Here is a 25,269-nt window from a genome sequence, read left to right as displayed (position 1 = left end):
TATTTCTTCTGTTTTTATGTTCTTATGGAAAAGCAAGAGCAAATAAGCAAGGAGCACTGCATCCAGTATTGGTGCCACATTTTAGAAAGTGTGTGAAGGCTTTGGAGGGAATGTAGAAGTGATTTATGAAAACAGTTCCAAAATAAAAAGCTGCAGTTATGAAGATGGATGTGAGAAGTTGAAACTGTTTTCTTCGGAAAAGAGAAGAATGAGTAAAGATCTCATGAGGAGTCTGTACAGCATAGATATGGAGGAATTGTTCCCATATGTGGATGTACCAAGAATAAGAAGACACAGATTTAAAATAATTGCGAAAAAAGGAGAAGTGATATTATAAAAAGCTATTGCACGCAGTGCGTGGTCAGGGTCTGAAATGTACTGCCTGAAAATATATGGACACAGACTCAACCAGGGTATTTCAAGGCAATTATTTGAAAAGTATGCACTATTATGAGGAGAGGCAAGGAGAACGGCTTTCTGTCAAATGCTTATTTGGAAAGCTGGCACAGGCAAGTTGAGCTAAATAGCCCACACTTTAACAATTCTGTGACACTGGAGAAATTTACATTTCATTGCCCTAATGACAATTGTGGCTCAATTGTTGGCATCTTTGCTGTCATGGTCATATGAGTTCAAGTTCCTCCAGTGACGTAGCAATGAAGGTCTCGATTGACACTGCACTATGGTACTGGGATAGTGTGTCACTACTGGAGTGGTGCCCCTTGAATGATATATAACCAATTGCCTCTATGTAATGGGGAGAGATGCCGAAGATCCTTGGTGGGGCTATGGTTAATAATGATTACCAAGGTACTGTGTAAATGGACGTCTTTCTTAATCAAAGAATGATTTCTTATTGGTGCAAATTAATAGAAACTAATTTTAGTGACCCTTACCTCTTGTTGGATTAGATGAGGATTAAAATTTGACACAAATTTGAGCATTTTGAATTAAGCTTTCTCAGGTATAATATGTTTCAATTTTGAAATAATTTACAGAGTGGGACTAATGCCTTAACTGAAATAACCAGGCAGCCTAGCTCCTGTGGGAATGTTTAAAGGAGGTATTTGAGGACTAAGGGATTTCTATTTTGGTTCCCTTGGATCAAGCAGAGTGTCTGATATTTTACTGTGTTTCCAAAAAATTAATCAGTAAGTTTTAATTGTTTGTATTTAGAAAATATTAATCTTGGATTAGTAAATTGCACTTCGAAGCAAATAATAGTCATGGAATAAATGTTGATTTCCCCCAATTCATTTTCTTTCAGCCTCTGAAACAACCATCACATTATTGCATTTCATTTTCAAGTTGTTCGCTGATTAGTATTTTGTTATTTATTGTACATTATTCAGGAAATAGAAACTGCGACAGCACAGGAACACGGCTGGACTGAATGAGCCATTTTCGATGTGACTACGCATCACTCAACTTCCAGCTCTCTTTTGTTTATACTGAGCGTACAATGGGAGCTATAGACCTCCCAATACATCTTTTGTAAGAGTATTGTACCTCTGAATGTACAGACAGAATTGGCAGTGTGAATAAGCTTGGTGAATATTGCCAAGACACTATGCTTTGTTCAGCATTATTCTTCACAATAGATATCACACTTTGGAAGTAATTTTTAAAAGGGAATCAAAATAGTGGGTACTTTTAGCTTTTGTTTCTTTTATACCACCATGCATTCTGTCTCTCACTCAGCTGCTCCCATTATACTGACAAATTAAATAAACCACAGCACTGCCGAAGGGCTTTGGACAGTTATGCTTCCAGTAGTCTGTCCTTCCACAATTCGAAGAGTGAACATTGTCTTGTGCTTCTCATGTTAAATACTTTTTTGAAAAAAATCCGAGTATGCAATGTAGATGACCTGGGAGAGATTTCCGTTTGACACTGTCTTGATCAGACAACAAGGAAACGTTGAAACCAGTCAGCTTTCACTTTTCAGGTAAAATGAACTGCTGCAGTATTCACTTTTATCAGCAACTTGGAATTCCAGGTTAACGTGGGGGGTCCGTGAGCAAATAGCAGAGCTTCATTGCATGGTCTCGGTATGAGGGAGTGTTAAGATTGAGAGCACGGTTTTGTGTGTGAGAGATGAGGGTGTGTGAGCGCGAGTGATTTTGCAAGCGTATGTGAGACAAAGTGAATGTGTGAACATGAGTCTGTGTGCAACGTGTGTGTATATGAGTGCAGGGTCGAGAGTGAGTATGTGTGTACAGTATATGAGACGTGTGTGAGCCCATTAGGGAGCGAAAGCGACTCTTCCTGAGTTTAGTTCCCACTGTCTGATATATTTCCAGGTTTCTGCACCTGCTTTAAATTTCATAATCAACCTAATTCATGGATGCTTTTACCTACCTCTGGAGTAGGTGGGATTTGAACGTAGGTGTCCTGGCTCAGAGGTAGGGACACTATCTCTGCGCCACAAGAGTCCCTCACCTGCTTTTAATTGTTTAATGCAGCACTTCCAACAGATGGGACTGACTGGTTCAGGCAGGAGGGTTCAGTTGCTAGGAGGGTTGAGAGGATTTATTGCTTTGTGAAGTTTACATTTGAAAAATAAATTCTCCCGTGTTTCAAACAAGACTTAGATTGAATTGTACTCGCAAATGTTTGAATTTCTGCATTCTGCATTTTTTCTAAAAAAACTTCAGTTACAAAATTTAACAAGGGATGAAGAAAACGCTTCTCAACAACAGTGTTTCTTTGACTCTGATATTATTTAGTAAAGTGAGCCCTTTTCATTAAGTAACTCTAGCATGTCGAATACAACATGTGTTAGCATTTTCATGCTTTTTCAAAAGTTGCACTATGGAGGTCACTTTTTAAAATTTTATGTAGCAGGTTGAAGAGACGATATAAAAAAAAGTGTGTTGATCATCTGCATTCGTTGGGGCCAACATTTAGTGAGGGATATTTGGCCATTTGTTATGATTATTGCATTGTTTCTGGTATTCACAGAAAGTAGCTTATTGTATATATGCTGCTTTTAAAAAGTGCTACATTCTTTTAAAAGAAATAAACTTTGATGTAAGCATGAAACTCTGCTCTTGGCCAGGGCAGATAATTGATAGAAATCCTGAGGCCACCAGGAGATTTCTTTGTAGCAAGTGAAGTTGCATCTTAGATACAAGCAAAATACTTTCCAAAATCTTCCACTGGTTACAATCAAGTAAATACCAGTGTGAGGAGTTGGCTTTGAAGAGTTCAGCCACCAACCAGGATGACCTCATTTAGAATGCAAGGAATCAGAAGGACAGAAGTGGCCCCGCTGTGTTCCACCAGGACTAACCAGCTTCAGAGATAGAGAGCCCTGCATGCACACAGCGAAGTATTGAACCTAAGGAGTTTGAAATGGACAGTGTAGGTTTCATCTTTTATTACTGGGTAAGGACTTTCTAAAAAAGCACAGTCGAAATTCCCTTCAACTGTCTAAATATTCAGTATAATTCGTCTCAGGGGAAATTTGACTTTATGGAATCCTAAGATTCCCTTTATCCTTGTCCTTCTCTAAATGTCTGCAGGGTCTCCCAGTGAAAGAAGCAGGCTGGAGGAGACTGCTGAAGGTCAGGGTTACCCACTGTGGTTTGACTTTTAAAATGAAGAGCTTTTCATTTCTCTTGTTGCCATGTCAGATCTAATTTACTCTACATTATGCTGCCAGAGCTTGCCTACCCCTGACAGGAGGGGGTTAAATGAGATTACAAGCTTAAGAGCTTGTCAGCAGCAACTGCTGACTGGGATGTGAAATGCTGATTTAATGATCAGTTTTATCAGAGTTAGTGGAAAAAGTGCTGCTTTCAGCAAGTCGACCGGATAGTTGGCATTTTTGGTACATTGGAGGGAGAATGAAACTAATCTAAATTTCCAGTAATACTTTAAAGTATTCATGCAAGGGTCCCTTTGACAAAGGAGGTTAAAGAAAGGCATGCATTTATATAGTGCCTATCAAGGCCACCAAGCATCTCAATACTCTGCTCTTTCCCACATGCATTACTTGTTTACATATCCAATTAAAGAAGCAGATATGTTTCTTTTAAATTTTTCATTTTTCAATTTAGTGGTGGTACAAATTTCAAAAACGTGATAATGTAATCAACTTCTGTTCACTCATTGAACATTAAACAAATTTGTCTTTACGATTTATACATATGAAAACAATCCAAGTGCATTATTTTGAGTTAATTCTTAGCTAACCTTAATTCCATTCCTTTAAGTCTGAGTTCATGCTAAAGAATACTTTTCGTCCAACTTTGTGTGTTTGGTTGAATTTCAGTGTTGTGTAATTTTTCAATAAACGTATCTAAATTTGAAAGAAAATATTACATTTTAATTTTCACAGAATTTAATTCACATGATTGACATAGGGGTGGTATAGTGGCTTAATGGTTAGAAATGCTACATCTCAGTGCCAGAGGCCTGAGTTAGATTCCACCCTTGGGCGGCATTCTGTGTGGAGTTTGCACATTCTTTGTGTCTGCATGGGTTTCCTCCGGGTGCTCCAGTTTCCTCGCACAGTTCAAAGATATGTAGGTTAGGTGGTTTGGCCATGTTAAATTGCCCACGGTGTCCAAGATGCACAGGCTAGGTGGATTAGCCATGGTAAATGCAGGGTTACAAGGATAGTGTAAGAGGCTGGGTCTGGGAGGGATGCTGTTTGGAGGGTCAGTGTGAACTTGATGGGCTGAATAGCCTGCTTCCACACTGTAGGGATTCTAATACGTTTACATTTTATGTGGCACTTTTAGCATAGATAAGCATCACAAATGCTTCATGGTTATATTGTTAAAAATAGCAACTGAACCAAAGGTTTGCTCAAAATTATGAGTTTTCAGGACATGGCAAAGGAGGAGAGAAAAGGCAGAGTTCTTCTGAAAATAAATTTGACTATTTCCTTTAAAAATCTGCTAATACAATCACTAAGAGTACTGTTAAGAAAGGGAATGGATGCACATGATACCAGAGTCAGAGAAATAGAAAATTTAGTAAAATCACTGGACCAGTAATCCAGAACCCTATGCCAATATTCTGGAGTCACAACAGATGCCAAAATTTGAATTAAATAAAATCCGGAGTTACAAATTCAGCAACTGGTGACCATGTGACCATGTGACCATTATCATTAAGAACCCTATGGTTTGTCCTAAGTATAACTCTAGGCTCACAGCAATGTGGTTGATTCTTAACCACCTTTTGAAATGTCTGAGTGAGAGAGAGAATGTATGGTGATAGAACCAGGAAATGATGTAGGTCAGAGACAGCAGGAGAGAAGGGTCAATACAATGGGTGGTGATAATGTCATTGGATTAACAATCCAGAACCCGAGGCCAATGTTATGAGGACGTGGATTCAAAACCCAACTATATCAGTTACAGAAGCTTTGAATTCATTAAAAAATAATCTGGATTTTAAAACTGGTCTAATGGCAATTTTTCAATTGTTGTAAAAACTCATCAGTTTCAGAAATATCCTTTCAGAATGAGATCTGCTGTTCTAGTACTATCTGACCTACATGTGACTCCAGACTCTCAACTATCCACTAGGCACCCAGGGATCAGCAATAATGGCTAGCCAAGCCACATTCCATGCGTGAATTTTAAAAATAACTTGACAGTGTATTTTTAAATGATTTGAGGTTTATCAAAGATAAAGAGAGCATTGGAGCCCAGAATCATATTATATGAGGTATTTTGTAACAAAAGGTTAAAGTTAGGATACAGACAAGCAATGTGGCAAAGGTGAGAGGAGTTGGTCCTTATATTAGAGATATGGGGTCAGAAGCTCACAGAATCTCTGACTTTGTGAACAGTCTGGTTTAACCTAAGACAGAAGCTGAGAAAGATATGGAATCAGTGGAAATGGTACCAATTTAATAATGGTGACAGAAGATCTTCCTGATATTGGTTTAACTTGAGAAAATCATTCAAGATTGGATGTGAAAACAGCAAACTCAGTAGCGCAGAAGTGGATTGAGATGTTATGCAGACATTGGCCAGATGTCTGTGACATGGTTAACAATGAATAATACAATATGGTCACAATTACAGTGGAAGTTATTCATATTGTTTGAAATTATCAGCAGAATTTGCAGGTTGTTCCTTTGGTAAATGGAAAACCATTTGATGAGTGTTTACTGGAGTAAATGACTCATCATCTGCAAATATAGGAATAAACAAATTTTAAAGAAGAAAAATGTGATCTCAAATTCAGATGTCAAAGCAAGCAGACTTTTAAGCAGTTTGTTCATAATTCAATAGAGAATATTTCTACAAATATATTCCATCATTCAATCATTAAATCAAACTTTTTGTACTCCATCCCAATGGCCACAGCTCAAGAATGTGAATATTCAGTTTAACAAGTACCTTAATCATTTGCTTAATTAATCATTGTACTTAGTCTGTAGAAAGTGGTTGCTTTGGGTGAGGTGTATAGTTTCTGGTTGACACTAAACTATGGAATGAAAGTTAAATTCTATTCATCCGTGGTGATCAAATGAGACCACAATTACTGCAGGAAAGCTCTCGCTCTGTTAGGCTACCAAAATGTTTAATCCTGAAGTATAGATTCTATTATAATTTATGAAATATGGCAATCAATTTATGCACAGCAAGCTGCCAATAAAGCATCAAATAAATGAATGATCAGATAATCTACTGGAGTAATTAAATGTTATGCAGCACCCCGAGGAGAACCTGACCCCGCTCTTCAAATATTTGATTCCAACATAAGCTTCTGACTTTATAACTATGCCTTAATTAAGACATCCTATTTCCTCCACCTCAACAGTGCTGAGTTTGCTCACCTCAATTTATTTTCTGCTAAAGCACTCTTGAACATCTTTGTTAACTTAAAATTCAACTATTCCAATGCACTTGAGGCTGGTCTCCTACATTCTCCCATTTGTAAACTTGAGATCATCCAAAACTCTATTGTTCATGACTTTAACTCCCAACAAGTTCTGTTTCCCTATCACACCTATGCTTGGTGACCTACAGTGGCTCCTGTTCAAATAACATCATGATTATAAAAATATCATTTATGTTTGCAAATCTCTTCACGGCCTCACCCTTTTCTATCTCTGTAATTTCCTCCGGTCCCGTAACTGCACTTGACTATTTCTAGCCTCTTATACAATACCAATTTTATGTGCATAGGCCCCAAGCTCTGGAACACGCTTCTTAGATATCACCATCTCTCTGCCCAACCTTACTCTTTTAATATTCTCCTTAGAACCTACCCCTTTATCCAAGTATTTGGTCATCTCATCTAACATCTCTTTTTGTGAATCAACATTATACTTTGTCCAATAAAGCCCTGTGACATGTCTTGGGATGTTTCAGAATGTGAATAATGCAAAATGAATACAATTTGCTGTCTCTACCTGACAGGACAGATAGAGCCCTGCTTTAATATGACTCATTCAAAAGTCAGCACCTCCAAAGGCAACACCCCCTTAGTACTACAATGGGAATATCATTGTGGATTATGCGTGCAAGTCTCTGGTGTGGGAATTGAACTAATGAGCATTTGACGCAGGAAAGAATGATACGCTCAGTAACATTAACTTGGGAAGGTTAAGAAACACATAAATATTTGCATATTTCTTAAGATATCCTGGAGTCAGCTATGAGTTGCGGTGTACTGCAGGAATGCAAACATTATTCTTCACATCACATGCTCTCACTGATTGTTATCCAATCACAGATACATACAGGGTTAATCTGATGTTTACAGAGAAATAGAATTTGCCTCCAAGATGGTTTGTACCAGAAAAAATCTTTTTTTAGAAGGTCATCCAGAAAACTTTAGAATTAATAAAATTAAAATTCTGTTCAAATTCCAGTGATGATGGATCATCAACAAGCTGATGTAAAGGTTATGATGGAAACGATATGAGATAAAGAGTTTGAAAACACATCTATTGCTGAAATTAGGAATGCAATTTTACTGTGGTAAAGTTAACTGGGGTCAGTTGACAGTACTTATTTAAGTTTGAGTTCTATATGTATAGAGGTTAAACATATACAATCACATTTTTTTCATAATTTGAGCCTTCCTGTCACATTGTCTCATTCTTTCCAATTTCATCAGAATATCAGAGCAGTATTTCACAGAAGGAGAAGGATTGGACTGGTGGTTCAGGCGACTGTTCAAGGTTTACAGTCTAAGCAGCTGTCACATTCTTACATTATGGTCACTGAATCTGAATGAGGCTTTCTACATCAAAACCCTGCAACCATTGTGATATCATCTCCTGCTCTAAGCTATAATGCTTATTAATTCTGCACCCTTACACTATGAGCTTTGGCAAATATATTCCATCAGCCTAGCATTTAATTTAATTAGAACAGCTGGGTTCTCATTCTGCTTTCTGTGTCAGCACGTTATGATATAACACAATTACTGATTGCTTTTAGATAGGGCAAAATATGATTAGGGTTTTGGGTGACTGTATCATAAGCCTTATTAGATTCATTTTAAATCTAGAGATAAATAGAAAAGTTTTATTTGTGGTGTAATGAGATTATGCTTATTAGGGCAAGGCCTGGTAACCTAGAGTAGGGATCAGTAAGTGGAGGATTATGCCTGAAGGTACACTCCAGGGTCAGTTTGTGATGATGAATTCCTACTTTTAACATAAATCATGGTCTTTCCAGGTCCTTGATCTTCCTGACTGGACAAATCCTTATGATCTCACTTTTTGGATTTTGACCGAATTGAAGATGTGGTAGTCTTTGAACGCTATGTACAAATTCCAAGTTAACTAAATCTGATTTTCAAACACATCTTATTGGAAGTGTGGTTACCACTAGGATATTTGGAATATTCCGACACAAACAGAAAGCTCTAAGCTCTTCAGCAAGACCAATGGGCAGAAAACGCATGTGTTAAAAAAGTCAGGTTTTGTTATTTAATCTATGTACATGCATAAATGGACATTCACACACATATATATATGTATGTATTCATCTTAAAATAATAACTGGATTCTTGACAATTATTATACTAGGATGGTACATATATATGTGTACATGTTTCTATGTGCTTGTACATAATATACATTATCGGATATATGTTGAATATGTATGTGTCTGTGTGAGTATATACAACATTCACTCTGTAAACTTTCAACAACAGTCCCTTGATGCCTTGCATTATAACGTAGTCAAATGGCAATTGATGTTTTCATGGTTTTTCTCGAAGGATATAATTTGATGGAGAAATTGAAACAAATTAAGACCTCAACGTGGGGAGGGGAGGGTGGAGTGAGGTCAACTGAGGGTATGCAGCTTTTGGGAAGGGGAACTAGAAAAGAGTTTAGGAGGGGCAAGATCAGAAATGGAAGACGACTAGGTATTGCGTGTTGATGATGTTGCATATAGTTTGGTATGGAGAGTGCAGGTACATTCTTGCTTCTTCTGTTCATGTATCCAGGTAAGTATGAAAAATTGTACTTCTATTTTTGGTTGCAGCCTCTTGTGTTCTCATTAAGGCTCAATGCTTCAGCTGTTTTTTTACAAAAAAAAAATTCCAATAATCTTTTTGTTTCATGAAGTGGACAATCATAACCCGACAGTAGAAGGAGATCAAAGCAGATGTTAGGTTCACTGAAAGTGCACAGCTCCCAGGATCAGATGACGAATTCCCTGGCAAAGGAGTCTAAACCTCATTTCCACTCCATGGAGACACTTGCTTGGTGCTGGAGAATCCTGTATAGACCACTTGTTCTGCAATGTTTTCAGATTCACTGACCAGCAAAGCAGCACAACTGTGGCTGCTGTATTTGAATGGAAAGATAGAGGAAAGGTGTAACCTGGTTTGAAAGGCAGCTGGCAAAGCAGTTCCTCATAACACTTTTAACAGCCCCCCATACACACCTATACAGTCCAGACCTCATACGCAATAATGCAGTTGCCAACCTGCCAAAAAATGTAGACTTCACAATCGCTGCACCAGTGCATCAGTATTAAATGGAAAGAAAAAGCATGTATTTTGGTAGCAGATCAGAAGTTTCAATATGATATATAAAACAGTAAGTAAAAAAAGGAAAATTTAGAATGCTAAAGAAGGCTAGCTGGAAATAGAAAAAAGAAAGGAACAGCATCTATGAATATTAACAAAGTGACTGTTAGTCCCATAGAAAGTGTGCCTGGAAAATTAAAAATGGAAAATAGAAATATGGCAAATGATTTGTAAAGGTATTTTTGCATTGGTCTTCATTATGGAAGATGCAAGTAATATCCCATAAAAAGCTATAATTTAGGAAATCAAAGGAAAGGAGTAACTCAAGGAAATTTTAATCACAAGGGAAGTGATACTCAGTAAATTCTTAGAGCTACAGGTTGGCAAGTTCTGAGGTCCTGATAGACTTCATTCAGGATACGAATGAAATGATTTGTGAGATAGTTGCTTTGTTTGGGAGACATGAGATGTGTACCAGCATTTATTGGTCATCCTCAATGTCCTTAAGAAATTGGTAGCACTAGTTTTAATTTTTCAAATTTCCCTAAATTTGAGGAAGTCATATTAGATTAGAATATAGTAAGAATAATCCCTTTATCCAAAAATGGAAAAAGACAAAAAGCAGGAGCCTACTGATCAGTTGGCTTAACATCTGATAAAGGGAAGATGTTAGAAACTATCATTAAAGATGTAACAGGGCATTTTTTTATCCACTCGTGAGACATAGGCATCACTGGCTATCCAGCATTTACTGCCCATTCCTAGTTGCCCTTGAGACAGTAGCGATGAGCTGCCTTCTTGAACCACTGCCTTCCATGTGCTGTAGGTCGATGTACAATGCCCTAAGGGAGGGAGTTCCAGGATTTTGACCCAGCAACAGTGAAGGAACAGTGATATATTTCCAAGTCAGATGGTGAGTGGCTTGGTGGGGAACTTGTAAGTGCTCATGTTCCCATGTATCTCCCAAACTTGTCCTTCTAGATGGAACTGATCATGGGTTTGGAAGATGCTGTCTAAGGATCTTTGGGGAATTTCTGCAATGCTTCTTATAGATAATACACACTGCTGCTACTGAGCATTAGTGGTAGAGGAAGTGGATGCTGTGGATGTGGTACCAATCAGCGGGCTGCTTTGTCCTGGATGGTGTCAAGGTTCTTGAGTGTTGTTGGAGCTGCATCCATCCAGGTAAGTGAGGAGTATTCCATCTCATACCCGATTTGCAGATGATGGACAAGCTTTGGGGAGCCAGGAGATGAGTTACTCACTGCAGTATTCTTAGCCTTTGGCCTGCTCTTGCACCCATAGTGTCTATATGCTGAGTCCAGTTGAGTTTCTGGTCAATGGTAACCCCACAGAACATTAACAATGGGGGATTCAATGACTGTAGCACCATTGAATGTAAAGCGGTAGTGTTTTGATTGTGTCTTATTAGAGATTGTCATTGCATAGCATTTGTGTTGCATAAATGTTACTTGCCATTTGTTAGCCCAAGTCTCAACATTGTCAAGATCTTGTTGCATTTGAATAACCTTCCATCCACTGCCTCCGTCTATATTTCCAGCTGCCTTGAGAAAGCAACAAACATATAAAGACAACTCCCATCCTGGTTATACCCTCTTCCACCCTCTTCTGTCAGGCAGGAGATATAAATTTTGAATACACATATGAATAGATTCAAGAACAGCTTCTTCCCCACAGTTATCAGACTTTTGAATGGACCTCTCAAATGCTGATTCTGAGCTCTCTCTCTGCACCTTCTCTGTGGCTGTAACACTGCATTCTGCACTCTGTTCTGCTACCCTGATGCACATTGTATGGTATGATTTGCCTGTATAGCACACAAACCATCACTTTTCACTGTATCTCGGTACATGTGACAACAATCAATCAATAAATCCGTCAATAAACATCGACTGCTTCAGTATCTGTGGAATCACAAATGGTTCGAAATGTTATGCAATCGTTATTGAACAGCCCCTCTTCTGACCTTATTATGGTGGGAAGGTTATTGATGATATAGCTGAAGATAGTTGGGCCTCTGATACTACCCTGAAAAACTCATGAAGTCTTACAGCATGGAAACTGACCCTGCAGTCCAACTCAATCAAGTTTCACAAAATAAACGAGTCCCATATACCTTCATTTTGCCTACACCTCTCTAAACTTTTCCTATTTATATACCTGTCCAAATGGGTTTTAAACGTTGTAACAGTACATACATCTATCACTTTGTCTGGCAGTTCATTCCACATCTGAACCACCTTCTGTGTGAAAAGGTTGACTGGAGCTGAGATGAGTGATCCCCAACAACTACAACCATCTTCTTATGTGCCAGGCATGATGCTTACCAGTGGAGAGTTTAACCCTGACTTCCATTGATTGAAAATTTGCTAGGGCTCCTTGATGCCCCATTTGATTGAATACAGCCTTGATGTCAAGAACTGTCGCTCTCGCCTCACCTCTGGAATTCAGCTTTTTTGTTCATGTTTGAACAAGGCTGTAATGAGGTTAGGCACTGAATGGCTCTGATGGAACACAAACTGGGCGTCACTGAGCGCAGTATTGCTGAGCAGGTGCTGCTCTATAGCACTGTTGATGACACATTCCATCACTTTACTGATGATTGAGAGTAGACTGATGAGGCATTAATTGACTGGGTTGGATGTGTCCTGCTTTTTGAGCACAGCACATGGCTGGACAATATTCCACATTGTCGGGTAGTTTCCAGTGTTGTAACTGTACTGGAACAGTGTGGCTATGAGAGCGGAAAGTTCTGGAGCACAAGCTTTTAGTATTAGACTTTGCAGTATCCAGTGCCTCCAACAGTTTCTTGATATTACATGGAGTGAATTGAATTGGCTGAAAACTGGTATCTGTAATGTTGGGGCCAACTGAAGAAAACTGAAGATTACTGCAAATGCTTCAGCTTTATCTTTTGCCTGATATGCCCGGCTCTTCCATCATTGAGAATGGTGATATTAGTGGAGGCTCCTCCTTCAATGAATTGTTTAATTTTCTACTGCCATTCATGATTGGATGAGGCAATACTGCAGAGCTTAGTGGTTGTGGGATCATTTAGCTCAATCAGTTGCCGCTTGTTCTGTTTGACACTCAAGCAGTCTTATTTCGCAGCCTCACCAAGGTGGCACCTCACTTTTCGGTATGCCTTGTCCTGCTCTTGGTATGCCCTCCTACACAATTCATTGAGCCAGGGTTCATCCTCTGGCTTGATGGTAATGGTTGAGTCGGGGAGTATGTTAGGCCACATACAGATTGTGCTGGAGTACAATTCTGTTGTTGTTGATGGCCCACAGTGTATCATGGATGCCCAGTCTTGAGTTGCTAGATCTGTTCAAAGTCTGTCCCAATTAGCATGGTGATAGTGCCATACAACATGATGTCAGGATTTTACATTTGAAGGCAGAGCTTTATCTCCACAAGGGCTGTGCAGTGGTCATTCTTACTGATACTGTCAAGCTCAGATGTATCTGCAGCCAGCAGATTGGTAAGGATAAGGTCAATTAAGTTTTTCTCTCTTGTTGGTTCTTCCACCACCTGTTACAGTTATTTTCTTTAGGAGCTGACCACCTCAATTGGTGGTGATGCTATTGAGGCACTCTTGGCGGTGGATATTGAATCTTTCACCTAGAGGACATTTGCAGCTTTGTCATCCTTGGTGCTCAACATGGGAGAGTACAGATTCATCAGCTGAGGGAGGGCAGTATGTGGTAACCAGCAGGAGGTTTCCTTGCCCTGGTTTAACCTGAAACCATGACTTCATGGGGTCAGAAGTCAATGTTGATGACTCCCAGGGCAACTCCCTTCAGACTGTTCACAACTCTGCTGCTACTTCTACTGGGCCTGATCTGACAGTGGAACAGGACAAATTCAGGGATGGCGATGGTGGTGTCTGAAACATTGTTTGTAAATTATGGTTCTGTGAGTATGACTATGGGTTTGACTAGTCTGTGAGACAGCACTCCCAATTCAGGCATGAGTCACCGGATATTAGTAAGGTGGACTGAGCAGGTTCGACACCACTGTTTTTGATGTTGTCATTTCTGGTGCCCAGGTTGATACCAGGTGGTCTGTCCAGTTTCATTTCTTTGTTGAGACTCCGTAGCAACTGATACATCTGAATGGCTTGCTTGGCCATCTCACAGGGCAGTTGAAAGCCAAACTTATTGTCGTGGCTCTGGAGTCACGTGTAGGTCAGACCAAGTGAGGATGGCAGATTTCCTTTCCTGAAAGACATTTAGAAAAGTTCAACATAATTGTGCGGAGTTAATGTTGTTTTGTCAAAGGGAAATAATGTTTAGCCAATTTTTTGGAGGTCGTTGAGAAGGTAATGTGTTGTGGTTAAAAGGGAACTGTTGAATAGACTTATGTTTCCCAAAGGCATTTGTTAAGGTGCTGCTTCAAAGTTTATTGTGAAAAATCAAAGCTCACGGTGCTAGACTTAACACATTGGCATGGATAAAAATTGGCAAGCCAACAGGAATTGGACAGTAAAGGTAATTGGGTTATTGTCTTATTGGCAAGGCATAATAAATAGCAGAACTGGGCCCTCAATGTTTTACAATGTATACAATTGATTTGGTTAAAGGGACCAAAGATGTGGTCATTAAATTTGATGATGGCACAATGATAGGTGGGGAAATAAGTTTTGAAGCAGACAAAAAGAGACTCCAAAGGGCCCTAGATAGATTAAGTGATGGGCAAAAATGTGATAAGTAGGGTGTAATGTGAAAAAATATAAAATTGTCCATTTGGCCAGGAAGATTTTTAAAAAGTACATTATCTAAATAATGAGAGATTACAGATGGATCTGGGTGTCCTAATGAATAAATTGCAGAATGTTAATATGCAGAAACAGAAAGGAAGCCAATGAAGAGGAGAAATTTGTCCCAGAGGATCATGAGCCTTTGGAGGTCTCTTTCTCAAACAGCAATGAAGGTGAAAGTTTTAAATATTTTTGAGGAGCTGAGTGGAGTAAGTCATTTTCTCATATGCAGTGTCCCACAGATTTTCATAACATCAGTCCAAACATATCTGTAGCATTTTCTCATCACCTGCATAAATGCATCTTTCACACAATCCTATGGCAATGCAGCTTTCTCAGATACCTCCAGCAATGTGGCTACAATCATTGGTCATGATTTGGAGATGCCGGTGTTGGACTGGGGTGTACAAAGTTAAAAATCACACAACACCAGGTTATAGTCCAACAGGTTTAACTGGAAGCACACTAGATTAGATTACATTACATTACATACAGTGTGGAAACAGGCCCTTTGGCCCAACAAGTCCACACCGACCCGCCACCCACCCAGACCCATTCCCCTACATTTACCCCTTAACCTAACACTACGGCCAATTTACCTAAAATGCACATTTTTGGAAGGAAACCGGAGCAAACACAGGGAGAATGTGCAAACTCCACACAGACAATCACCTGAGGTGGGAATTGAACCGAGGTCTCTGGCACTGTGAGGCAGCAATGCTAACCACTGTGCCATCGTGCCGCCCACTAGCTTTTGGAGCGACACTCCTTCATCAAGCCACTATCACCTGATGAAGGAGCGTCGCTCTGAAAGCTAGTGTCCTTCCAATTAAACCTGTTGGACTATAACCTAGTGTTGTGTGATTTTTAACAATCATTGGTGGTAGTGTAATTTCAATTTCATAACACTTGTGGCAATGCAGCTCCCCATTATTTATTTACTTTGAATTCAAATCATTGAAGCAAAGTGGTCAGCTTATCTGTTGATTCTATGTGTTTGAGCTATAGAAGAGACAGACCTCAGTAATTATGCATCATTGTTATGACTTTCCCAAAATGCACATTGGGTTTATGCTGAGGCCCCAGTGATGGAAATTGGGTCTACAAATGACCTGTCCTGTCCCGGACTCTCTGCAGTAGTATGAAGCTTGCTATTCGACAGATTCCCTTTTAACTACTACAATGCAATTTGTAGTTCTGAAGGAACAACCAGCAATTCTATGAACAGGTCCTGCAATGGGGCTTGAACCCATAACCTAAACTAGAGTGGTTGCTGACTTGTTGGTGTGTGGCTGAATCAAAAAAATGTGAAAAATAGTCTGTTTTACGAATAATTTCTCAACCTATTTATTGTATCTCTCACTTCTGTTAAGATTATGTTTTAATTGCATTATGTAACTGGATAACAATGGGAGATCAAAGGTTTAAATAGAAACCAATTTGAGGCATGAATGATAATAGTTTGAGAGCTGATGTTATTACTTTCACTCTATAGTATTTCTAAAATGAGTCGTTAAATATAATACATTTCTTTTGCTTTCCAACATATAATATCTTTTGGATGAACAAACTTTATTGTCTCGTAAATTGACTTCCCTAATGTTCCTACTGTGTCACACATTGTGTTTGAGTAAGAATTTCTAAATTCTAATGTAATTCACCCAGAAGGGTATATTATATTTCAATCTGTCACAAACAGTGTATTTAAAGTGTGCATTTAAAGACTAATATTTTAAAAAGGAAGTTTATGAAAAGAACATAATAGCAAAGTCAGCACTCAAGAAGTTCTTGTGATCTCCCTCAGGACCTCCCCAAATGTACTCATTGCAAAAGGCTGCTCAATTCAAGATTGGTTATTATACAAAATAATAGCAACTGAGGCTGTGAGAAAATGGGTCCAACGGCAATTTGTAATTTACAGCTGAACTATGCATGTATCATTGTATTGTGGTGCAAAGTGCTGCACATCATTAGACTCCTTCACAACCGTGATTTCTATATTCAGATAGATTCAGATATGTGTGTGTGAAGTGTTCAGCAGATTCTGGAATGGGGTACACAGAGTACTGTGAAATGGGCAGTGTCACATTTTCGGTCATCTCTTCCTCCAATACAGGCATGGTTCCTTTTCATGAGTTTGCTATTGCTAGATCTAGGGACAGTAGGTTAACACAGGCTAAGGTCACAGATCCAGCAAGGAACTCTGCTTGAAAGGAGAATATGATAAAGATTCATTGTCACTGTGTCCTTGGTCCTGTCTCTCTGACAGCAGTGGATATTATTTCATTTATACTGATAACTGTACACCTTAACCACAGCCTGAACAAGATTCACCCTTTCTAATCCAATGTTGACAACATCTAGAAATATTATTGCCCAGATTGGCAAAGAAGGAAACTATCATAAATGGTATTGACTCTTACTGCAGGAGTTCAAAAGGTATCAGAATGAATTTGTTAGCTCTGGTTATACTCGTGTTATTTAGGAACAGTTACTTTGCTTGTTGTGTCCAGCTCAGCATGTATTCTCTGAAATTAGAACATCATCTTCCAAATCAAATACAAAATAGAGATTTAAGACTCCAAATAAATTCTGTAACTTTCCATCTTGCAGAGCATCATTAATATCTATTTGTCAGTGTGGGATTTACAGTGCCAAACAGACTGTATCTCAACTGTTTTAAGGTGCATCACCGTAAACTGACTCTAATCATAATGCACTGGGAATACATGGACACAGACTGACCACAGTTATACTGCAAGCAGTTCAAACAGCCCAACCTGTGTGTTTCACAGTATCGGGTCAAAAAGACTGGGGTCTTCCCCATCACAGGATTAGAAGAACTCTTGTCAAAATAACAAATCACATCCATTATTTATGTGACTATGTTAAAGGATTCCTCTTCATCCTTCTTAACTAATCGGTAACCTTTGTTGTAGCTTTTGGTACCTGCCCTAATGTCAACTTTTGTAGCCTGGTGTCAAATTTAGCTTTGTAAAACTCCTGTGAAACACTTTGGGGTATTTTATTAGGTTAGAAGTATTAATAATGTCAATGGTTCTGAGATTGTTGCTGACAGATTTGGCTCTGTGTTTTTATTATTTGTGGCTAACTGAAATTTACTTTTTATATAGTTCAGGTAGTATTTATATGGACAAATTTAGGAATGAAATTTGAGATGTCCTGTGGCAATTCAATTATCTTTTAGTCATTCATAGGATATGGACATTGCTACCTAGACCAGCATTGAGAGCTCATCCCTAATCAGCCTGGGCAAAGTGAAGCCTTCCTAAGCTACTGTAGTCTTTGGAATGTTGGGACACTATACTATTATTAGAAAGGGAATTCCAGGATTTTGACCTAACGAAAATTAAGGATGACTATATTGTTCCAAGATCGAATGTTAAGTGGCTTGGAGGAAACTTATAGGTATTCCCATGTGTTTGCTGCCTTTGTCTTTCTACGTCATGCATTTCGAAAGATCTAATGAAATGACTAATGGGATTTTGGGTGGTTGGAGCTGGAGTTAGAGTGTAAGAGTAGGGAAGTCCTACTGCAACTGTACAAGGTGCTGGTGAGATCATACCTGGAGTACTGTGAGCATATACGGTCCCCTTATTTAAGGAAAGATATAATTTCGTTGGAGGCAGTGCAGAGACGGTTCAGTAGGGTGATCCCTGGTTTGAAGGGATTGTCTTGAGCAAATGTTAAACTGGTTGGGATTCTACCCTTTGGAATTGAGAAGAATGAGAAGTGATCTCATTGAAACATATAGGATTCTTAATGGCCTTGATAGATCAAATGTTGAGAGGATGTTTCCCCTCATGGTAGAGTCTGGGACCAGAGGGACATAGTCTCAGGATAAAAAGGTGTCAGTTTAAGACTGAGATGAGGAGGAATTTCTCCTCACAATGGGTTGTAAGTCTTTGGAACACCTTGTCTCAGAGAACTGTGGTGACAGAATTCTTGTGTATATTTAAGGCTGAGGTAAATAGATCTTGATCAGTAGGTTAATCAAGGGTTACAGGAAAAGGGCAGGCAAGTGAACATGAGGTATATTAGCCATGATTCTATTGAATGGTGGAGGAGGGTCGTGGGGCTGAGGGGCCTATTAGAGTTAATATTTCTTATGATCTTATGGAGCCTTGGTGAGTCCACGCAGTGAATTTTCTTGATGGTACAAGTTGGCACTGTGTTATTGAAAGGAGTAAATGTGGAAGGTAGTGGAAAGTATGCCAATTAGAGGGCTGCATTTTCCTAGATGGTACTAAGCTTCTCGAATATTTTTAGAGCTATACCCATTAAGGTGAAGTGGATGGCATCTCATCATATTCCTGAACTGAGCCTTGAAGATGGTGGTCAGGCTTTGAGAAGACAGGAAGTGAATTAATCTCTGCAGAATCCCTAACCTCTGACCTGCTCTTATAGACACAGTATTTTTACGGTTAGTCCAACCGGTTTTCTGGTCAATTAAAACTTCCGGAATATTGATAATGGAAGATTTGGCAATAATAGTGCCATTGAATTTCAAGTGGCAATAATTAGATTCAGTTAGCACGGTATGGCCATTCTATGAACCAATTATTCAGCTGTTCTCTGAGATGATTTTCCATAGTTTATGTGCCCACTTGTTCATAATTACATAGCCCAAATCTTTACACAGTGACACTCCACATCTACTCATGTGTATTTCTCTTTAAGGTGTACAGTGTGTTGGCTGTGACTATAGCAACAGGACCTTTCTCACAGGGAGTTATGCTGTGCTGTGTGGTGGAGAGCATTGTTCCCACTGCAATTACTTTTCATTGTCAGTCTCTTTAATGTCTCCAGGATTCACCTCCAGGCCATTTTTCTCCTTTTCTCCTTTCTTGCACAGTACTGACAGTCAGATTGAACTTTAAGAACAAGTGCCTTCACTCTGCAACCTCACCTGTTGGGAGAGCTCTTGTAGAATAATGACAGATTCCTCACAACCTTTTGTGGATCTGGCATTTTCATTAGTGACCATTACTGCATTGAATCACAAAGTATGTTAAGTTAGCAAGACTTGGCTGTGATGTGATATACCAACTTGATGGTGATGTGGTGAGAAACCAAAGAAATCAGCTAAGCCATTACCTTTGATGAGGTCTCACTGAGCATCAATCAAATCCTCTGCTTTGCACAAGTGATCAATTTAATGTTGGATGTTAAGGGACCTAATAGGGAATAAAGTGTTTGTGCTTATTCAGTTATTTCTTGTCACCAATACTACAGCAAATCGTACCAGGCAACAACATTTACCTAGACCCATAGATCTTGGACTTCAGCTAAGTAGATATGACATTCATAAACCTGAGGGTCCTGGTACACGATATTGGAGATCTCGATATTGAAATTTATATCTACTCTAAGAAAGATTGTATGACGCAATGTTCTACATTTATACTGAGCATGAGTTCAATTCCAGCCTCTGGCAACTTTGTGGAGATTGCACATTCTCCCCACGTCTGTATGGGTTTCCTCCGTTAGTCCAAAGATGTGCATATTAGGTGGATTTGCCATGCTAAATTGCCTGTTATGTCCAGGGATGTGGAGGTTAGGTGGATTCGCCATGAGAAATGCAGGGTTACAGTGATAGGGTAGGGGTGTGAGTCAGGGTGGAATGCTCTTCGGAGAATCAGTGTGCACTGGTTGGGCGAAATGGCCTGTTTCCACATTATAGGGATTCTGTGAATGAGTTACCAACGTTTGTTTAGCTTAATCCCCATCTCACCAAAGAAAACACAGTAATGTATGTGTTTTTTTGCTCCAGGTAAATAGGAAGTAATTTACAATATTTTAGGATAAGACTAAAACACTTGTTATGAAGTAACACTGTTATAAACATATACATTGATAAATATACATTGCAATGTAGTTATATAGTAATAGCGTTATCCCATTACACTGCTATATAGCTACACAATTAAATAATTACACTACTTGACAGTAACATAATTATACAGCTACACCAGTATAATGTTATATGTTCATGCAGTGGCACTGTTATGTATTATGCAGATACACAGTTATTAAGTCTTATTGGGAGCAGACAGCAGATTCAAAAAGCAAACCTGAGCCAGCAGCACAGGGACCATTGGAAGGAGTGTGGCAGGCACCAGAAAAATTGAGCAAAAACTTTTTAAAAAGTAATGTCACTGTCAGCAGAAATGTGGAGTGGCCCAGGTAAGTTAAAGTGAAGTATAAAGCTTATTACTTAGTATTTTTAAACATTAACATTTGTGTTTGGTGTTAACTACTTAATCAATTAGCTTTAAAGCTTATGTAATTCTACAAATAAACAAAGGCTATTAGGTAAAGAAACAAAACCATTAGGAACAGAGGTATAAACACCTAAAACAGTGTCACCATTATGGAAGGGGCTGACCAGTGTATAACTGTTGAGTTTTATTTTTTTCCCCCAGGTCAAATTAAAAGTTTTGTTTTTGGAAAATTTGGATAGTCGTGTCATAACTAAAAGCATTGAAGGTTGCCTTATTCTGAGATAACTCTCCAATTAGTTTTCAGCTGTCAGAGTGCAGGCAGTGCCAATGCTATAGCACAGGAGGGCTGAGTAAGATTAAGAGCTCAATAATGAAAAATTTTTGGCTGTAAGAGCTGCTCCTTTTTTTGAGGTATTTTATGTGTTGGAGGTGATTTCCTCGAATTCCAGGAGCAGCAATTACTGTTTTATATGCTGTTGCATTGTTTTGGAACTTTGGAAAAAATAGTCAAAACAACAGCAGTTTAAAAGGGAGAAGAGTAGACAAAGGAAGCACATGGTGAGGACAGTGCAGGAGAGAGAGAGAGAACCTGCACAGTTACCGCCTTTGCTTTTGAATTTGTGTATCGCTGGACATCGGAGTGCATCTGGGAAAATTAACAAACAATGAAATTCACAACTAATCTTGGAGGAACTGTTGGGCAAAGTTCACAGCACAGAATCAGATAAGTTAATTGTTGTTTTAAGTCTGTCCAAGAGAAAGGCTGCAGTAGTGAGTATAGTGGATTCTTTCTTGATTATATGTTTTTGGAGATAAGTCTCTTGATTGAAATTAAAATATAAGCCACAGCTATTAATTTAACCTGGGGCAGTGTTTGTAGAGGAATAAGATGGTGTTATTTTCTGGGTCTGTAGATTGTGAAGGAGCAAAAATGGCCTTTGCAGTGATATGTACTTCTTGTCAGATGTGGGAGTTTAAAGAGAGTTTAAGGGTTACTGCGGATTATATCTGCCATAAATGTCGTTGGATGCGAATCTTATCATATCGAGTGGATCAATTGGAGAGACAGATAGAAGTGATGAGGAATTTGCAACAGCAACAGTATGTGATGGATGGCAGTTATAGGATGGGGGGTAAGTCTCAGATACAGTCACAGGAAGGGTGAGAGAGGTCGGCACCTAGGGCAGGAGTCTTTTGTGGATATACCCATTTCAAACAGGTATGCTGTTTTGGAAAATGTAGGGGGCGATGGATTCTCGGGAAACGTAGCACGAACAGCCAAGTTTCTGGTATTGAGACTGGCTCGAATGCAACGAGGGTTATGTCGGCTTCCAAGAGATCAATTGTGTTAGGGGATTCTGTAGACAGAGGTACAGACAGATGTTTCTGTGGCCAGCAGAGAAAAAGCAGAATGGTGTGTTGTTTCCCTGGTGCCAGGATCAAGGATGCCTCAGAGGGGGTGCAGAATGTTCTCTCGGGGGAGAGCGGCCAGCAGGAGGTCATTGTCCACATTGGAACTAACAACATTAGAAGGGAAAAGGTTGAGACTCTGAAGGGAGATTGCAGAGAGTTAGGCAGAAATTTAAAAAGGAGGTCCTCAAGGGTAGTAATATCTGGATTACTCCCAGTGCGAGGAGCTAGTGAGGGCAGGAATAGGAGGATAGAGCAGATGAATGCATGGCTGAGGAGCTGGTGTATGGGAGAAGGATTCATAGTTTTGGATCATTGGAATCTCTTTTGGGGTAGAAGTGACCTATACGAGAAGGACCTAAATTGGAAGGGACTAATATACTGGCAGGGAAATTTGCTAGAACTGCTTGGGAGGATTTAAACTAGTAAGGTGGTGGGGGGGAGGGTGGGAGCCAGGGAGATAGTGAGGAAGGAGATCAATCTGAGACAGTTGAGAACAGAAGTGAGTTAAACAGTCAGGGCAGGCAGGGACATGGTAGGACTAATAAATGAAACTGCATTTATTTCAATGCAAGGGGCCTAACAGGGATGGCAGATGAACTCAGGGCATGGTTAGGAACATGGGACTGGGATATCATAGCAATTACGGAAACATGGCTCAAGGATGGGCAGGACTGGCAGCTTAATGTTCCAGGATACAAATGCTACAGGAAGGATAGAAAGGGAGGCAAGAGATAAGGGGAGTGGCATTTTTGATAAGGGATAGCATTACAGCTGAGGGAGGATATTCCCGGAAATACATCCAGGGAAGTTATTTGGGTGGAATTCAGAAATAAGAAAGGGATGATCACCTTATTGGGATTGTATTATAGAACCCCAATAGTCAGAGGGAAATTGAGAAACAAACTTGTAAGAAGATCTCAACTATCTGTAAGAATAATAGGGTGGTTATGGTAGAGGATTTTAACTTTCCAAACATAGACTGGGACTGCCATAGTATTAAAGGTTTAGATGAAGAGGAATTTCTTAAGTGTGCACAAGACAATTTTGTGATTCAGTATGTGGATGTACCTACCAGAGAGGGTGCAAAACTTGACCTACTCTTGGGAAATAAGGCAGGGCAGGTGACTGAGGCGTCAGTGGGGGAACACTTTGGGGCCAGCGACCATAATTCTATTCGTTTTAAAATAGTGATGGAAAAGGATAGACCAGATCTAAAAGTTGAAGTTCTAAATTGGAGAAAGGCCAATTTTGACGGTATTAGGCAAGAACTTTCGAAAGCTGATTGGAGGCAAATGTTCGCAGGTAAAGGGACGGCTGGAAAATGGGAAGCCTTCAGAAATGAGATAACAAGAATCCAGAGAAAGTGTATTCCTGTCAGGGTGAAAGGGAAAACTGGTAGGTATAGGGAATGCTGGATGACTAAAGAAATTGAGGGTTTGGTTAAGAAAAAGAAGGAAGCATATGTGAGGTAGAGATAGGATAGATCGAGTGAATCCTTAGAAGAGTATGAAGAAAGTAGGAGTATACTTAAGAGGGAAATCAGGAGGGCAAAAAGGGGACATGAGATAGTTTTGGAAAATAGAATTAAGGAGAATCCAAAGGGTTTTTACAAATATATTAAGGACAAAAGGGTAACTAGGGAGAGAATAGGGCCCCTCAAAGATCAGTAAGGCGGCCTTTGTGTGGAGCCACAGAAAATGGGGGAGATACTAAATGAATACTTTGCATCAGTATTTACTGTGGAAAAGGTTATGGAAGATATAGACTGAAGGGAAATAGATGGTGACATCTTGCAAAATGTCCAGATTACAGAGGAGGAAGTGCTGGATGTCTTGAAACGGTTAAAAGTGGATAAATGATCAGGTGTACTTGAGAACTCTGTGGGAAGCTAGAGAAGTGATTGCTGGGCCTCTTGCTGAGGTATTTGTATCATCGATAGTCACAGGTGAGGTGCCAGAAGACTGGAGGTTGGCTAACGTGGTGACACTGTTTAAGAAGGGCGGTAAAGACAAGCCAGGGAACTATAGACCTTTGAGCCTGACCTCGGTGGTGGGCAAGTTGTTGGACGGAATCCTGAGGGACAGGATGTACATGCATTTGGAAAGGCAAGGACTGATTCGGGATCGTCAACATGGCTTTGTGCATGGGAAATCATGTCTCACAAACTTGATTGAGTTTTTTGAAGAAGTAACAAAGACAATTGATGAGGGCAGAGCAGTAGATGTGATCTATATGGACTTCAGTAAGGTGTTCGACAAGGTTCCCCATGGGAGACTGATTAGCAAGGTTAGATCTCATGGAATGCAGGGAGAACTAGCCATTTGGATACAGAACTGGCTCAAAGGTAGAAGACAGAGGGTGGTGGTGGAGGGTTGTTTTTCATACTGGAGGCCTGTGACCAGTGGGGTTCCACAAAGCTCGGTGCTGGGTCCTATACTTTTTGTCATTTACATAAATGATTTGGATGCGAGCATAAGAGGTACAGTTAGTAAGTTTGCAGATGACACCAAAATTGGAGGTGTAGTGGACAGCAAAGAGGGTTACCTCAGATTACAACAGGATCTGGACCAGATGGGCCAATGGGCTGAAAAGTGGCAGATGGAGTTTAATTCAGATAAATGTGAGGTGCTGCATTTTGGGAAAGCAAATCTTAGCAGGACTTATACACTTAATGGTAAGGCCCTAGGGAGTGTTGCTGAACAAAGAGACCTTGGTGTGCATGTTCATAGCTCCTTGAAAGTGGAGACGCAGGTAGATAGGATAGTGAAGAAGGCGTTTGGTATGCTTTCCTTTATTGGTCAGAGTATTGAGTACAGGAATTGGGAGGTCATGTCGCGACTGTACAGGACATTGGTTAGG

The 25,269-nt window shown here is 39.6% G+C and overlaps 1 long non-coding RNA gene across 8 annotated transcripts in view; it reads left to right on the top strand.

Moving 5' to 3' along the window:
- Nucleotides 1–1,714: 1,714 nt before the first annotated feature.
- LOC148149714 (uncharacterized) overlaps nt 1,715–25,269 on the top strand; it is a 282,534-nt gene continuing 258,979 nt past the window's right edge. For 7 of the 8 annotated variants that reach the window (XR_015757393.1, XR_015757395.1, XR_015757394.1 and 4 more), the window contains exon 1: nt 1,715–1,948. This is a non-coding gene — a long non-coding RNA (uncharacterized LOC148149714). The remainder of the gene's footprint in view (nt 1,949–25,269) is intronic. The other variant, XR_015757396.1, reaches the window with a different exon arrangement.

Source organism: Chiloscyllium plagiosum, unplaced genomic scaffold, assembly GCF_037043375.1.
Source record: "Chiloscyllium plagiosum isolate Xiang-an unplaced genomic scaffold, Cpla_swu_hap1 HiC_scaffold_6, whole genome shotgun sequence".
Lineage (NCBI taxonomy): Eukaryota > Metazoa > Chordata > Chondrichthyes > Orectolobiformes > Hemiscylliidae > Chiloscyllium > Chiloscyllium plagiosum.
Note: the sequence above shows the minus strand (reverse complement) of the source record. Positions and strands in the feature narration are given on the sequence as shown.